Source organism: Sus scrofa, chromosome 2 (assembly GCF_054392235.1).
Source record: "Sus scrofa isolate SSC_HxYL_T2T_F1_AM1 chromosome 2, Sscrofa_HxYL_maternal_Yorkshire_Landrace_v2.0, whole genome shotgun sequence".
NCBI lineage: Eukaryota > Metazoa > Chordata > Mammalia > Artiodactyla > Suidae > Sus > Sus scrofa.
Window position 1 is genome coordinate 19,847,164 of NC_139384.1, and position 2,791 is coordinate 19,849,954.

At 48.9% G+C, this 2,791-nt stretch overlaps 1 long non-coding RNA gene across 1 annotated transcript; it reads right to left on the minus strand.

Annotated features, from left to right (window-relative positions):
* Nucleotides 1-669: 669 nt before the first annotated feature.
* On the minus strand, nucleotides 670-2,553 carry LOC146405272 (uncharacterized). Its single transcript, XR_014839194.1, has 3 exons — nucleotides 2,056-2,553; nucleotides 1,672-1,821; nucleotides 670-1,062 (listed from the first exon to the last, which is right to left on the minus strand). It is a non-coding gene; the product is annotated as an uncharacterized LOC146405272 (long non-coding RNA).
* Nucleotides 2,554-2,791: the final 238 nt, after the last annotated feature.

The following is a 2,791-nucleotide window of genomic DNA, read 5'->3' on the forward strand; positions in this document are numbered from 1 at the left end:
ACCAACTCATTGTACAATTTGGATTTTTTTTTTTTTCTGATAATAGTACCTGCTCATTGTAGAAAACAGAGAGATGTGTGACAAAATAAAAAGCAGCCGTAACTCCCTCTTCTGGAAGTTTTGGCATTTATCTTTAGAAGATTCTGAACATACTGCACATACAGTTTTAGAATATGCTTTTTTCTGCCTGTCATAAGAAAAAAGTCTTCAGATGTATTTTTTAACAGCTACACAATAGTTGACTAGATGGACCCACCCAAATGCAACTGTCTTAAGGGCTTCTATTCTTACAAGTAACAGAAAGGTCTTTCTGACCTCTAAGTCTTTGTCACATAACATCCTAATAGAGCAGGGAAAATGTCCCCCTCTCCTTTCTCCTCATTGAAGACTGTGTCTGGCGCTCAGGGAAACGATTTTCTTGGCTGGGGGCAGGGAGCAGGGCCATTTGTGTTCTCACACACCCCGCTTTGTGTGGCAAGCTTCACGGGCACTTCCTACTGTGATATGGATATTGTCACACTTTCTGCAATTTTACCTTCATTCTCAGCCTCTCCCTCGCGTCTTGGTCCCAGAAAGGAGACAATAGGGAAGAAGACGCGAAAAGAAAAGAGGATGCAATTTAATGTTAAGTTTTGAAATAACCCTTATACAATCCTTGAGACACGCGCATGCCATTTAATAATATTTTTATTAAGTACAAAATTGGCAAGAAGGAGAGGCCGACAGGATCAGGGCGGGTCTCAGTATGCCAGAGTCTAAGGTGACTATGTTTTGCTTCCGTAGGGACCTGCCTTGGGGGGGATATGGGAGGAAGGAATCAGTGGGGATAATCACTGGGGATGCTGGGTTAGAATGGGGGGGGGTACCCCTTTGTAGTCAGCTTGGAGATTAAACCAGATACCAAGGGGGTATCTGAGAGAGCATTTGAGGACCCGGGTGGGGGGCTGCATTCGCCGCTGCTAAGCCAGGGAGGGTGGGTCCGCCTCTTGAGGTTGATGCTCAGATTACGTCTCTTCTTCTGGACAATCAATATCCCTACATAGTCTCCGGGATCCAGTTTGGCTTCAGAAACAAAAGGAAAAACAAGCCAGAGAGAAAGACACAGGAAAAGAGATGGTAAGGAGAACAGAATAAAGGCAAGAAAAAGAAAGCGGGGGGCGGGGGGGAATAAATCAGTGGTAGGGGGAGGTGGATGGTTTGAGAAGTAGAAATCTTTTGGGTAGAAGCTTAAGCGGCAAGACATGATTTGGGTCTGGACAAACTTATTACAGCTCCTCAGCTGACAAGCTCTAACTCACAAAGGCCAATGTCAAGTACTCAGATACCCAGGGTCAGAGAAATGGCTTTGCCAACTGTACTCATTACAGACCATTCCTCTAAACCGATTTGATGCCCTCTTGCTGAAAAGCAATTTCTCAAACTTTCTGGAAGCTGATTACTTCTCAGTGGAGCAGACAATGGAGACGTTGTGCCAGGGAACAGCCCTTCCGGAGCATGCCCCCTGCATTTCTGGGGAGGGGGCAGTGAAAAGTGGGACTTGGTGAGGCCCTGCTGGAGTCAGCAGGTGGGAGGAGGAAATGGCTGGGCAGAAGGAAGGGGGGGGGGTAAAAAGAGAGGAGGAGGAGGGCTGCGAAGAGCCGAAAGAGTTCCTCTTTCCTTACTCACGCTCACCTCTTGCTGCCAAACAATTCTTCTGTCTCCCTTCCACGTGGCAGGAAATTGTGTTGTGGTCTCATGGAAAAGCCCAACGGTCATTGTCAGATTCTGCAGGTGGTGTTGGTGGAGAAGACAGAAGACTGCGCATGAAGGGGGTTCACAGATCTGTGGGAACAAATCCTTGCTTGACTTGGCCAGAAGAGACCGAATGTTTCCAAGGGACCGTTTCTGCGACACTCCAGGAAAAACCCCCACAATGACCCATAAATGGGATTGGAAAGGATTCTTCGGGGGAGCTCCCTCCCTCACCCCCAACCCTGCCTGAGTGGACACTGGACCAAAACGTTTGTTCTGTCTTTTGAGTCCACATTCAGAGGCCCTTCTGGCAAGCTATCCCACCTCCTCAAGTTCTTCCTCAGGCTGGAGGGCATCCCTCCTATATGTCTTTGGAGCACCCTCTTGGCTCTGGATCCTGGTCCTGCTTTTCCAGTTCACACCCACTTTCCCTTCCCCAGGTTCATAATTTACTGGCCCGTGGTTAAGCTGGGTTCTGCCCTTCTTGTCCTCCAAAATTTCAAAAAAGTAGTTTGAACGATCTCGAGGAATCCTCCTCCTTTTGAAAAAGCAACTGAGGCCCAGGAGACCAACTCAGGTTCACACAGTGAGGGAACTGGCAGGAATGTGGCAGAATCCAACCAATGTAGCCTTCCAAATACTATTACCAAACCCTGACATTTAGTTAGTGCTCAGCATTTTCCCCTGTCCCCCTCCAAAGGCCCGAATCTGCGGTTGGGTCTCTGCAGACTCCACCATTCTGCCCCACGCCCACCCGCCTGGGGTGCACAGACCCCAGCGGTGAGATTAACAAGTGAGGGTGGCAAGACCACCTCAGGGCACAAATAGCCGGGGAACCCCTGGCCTGCCCTCCAACCTCCGTGTCTTGTGAGGCGGTGCTGCTCATTGGCTCGGCAGATGTGATTGACAGGTCAGTAGCCCAATGAATGATGAATCCTGGAAATGCTGCGGCTGTTACCAGCTAGTTCTCTCATCGCGAGACCCTGTGCTAACGGTTTTGGCAATATCAGTTCCGCCATTTTTCATGCTCAAAATCCAGCGTCGTCCTAGTAAAGGGTGA